At 52.0% G+C, this 277-nt stretch overlaps 1 long non-coding RNA gene across 1 annotated transcript in view; it reads right to left on the bottom strand.

The window, feature by feature from the left end:
- LOC105535467 overlaps window positions 1–277 on the bottom strand; it is a 15806-nt gene that overhangs the window by 13805 nt on the left and 1724 nt on the right. The gene's annotated exons all lie outside the window — the stretch shown is intronic.

Here is a 277-nt window from a genome sequence, read left to right as displayed (position 1 = left end):
CTCATGCTTGTAATCCCAGCACTTTGGGAGGCTGAGGCAGGCAAATCACCTGAAGTCAGGAGTTCGAGACCAGCCTGGCCAACATGGTGAAACTCTGACTCTACTGAAAATACGAAATTAGCCGGGCAATAGTGGCATGTACCTGTAGTCTCAGCTACTTGGGAGGCTGAGTCAGGAGAATCACTTGAACCTGGGAGGCGGAGGTTGCAGTGGGCCAAGATCACGCCACTGCTCTCCGCTCTGGGCCACAGAGTGAGACTCTGTCTGAAAAAAAAAA

This window comes from Mandrillus leucophaeus, unplaced genomic scaffold, assembly GCF_000951045.1.
Source record: "Mandrillus leucophaeus isolate KB7577 unplaced genomic scaffold, Mleu.le_1.0 Scaffold1464, whole genome shotgun sequence".
Lineage (NCBI taxonomy): Eukaryota > Metazoa > Chordata > Mammalia > Primates > Cercopithecidae > Mandrillus > Mandrillus leucophaeus.
The sequence above is the reverse complement of the archived record's forward strand: the minus strand, read 5'-3'. Positions and strand labels throughout refer to the sequence as shown.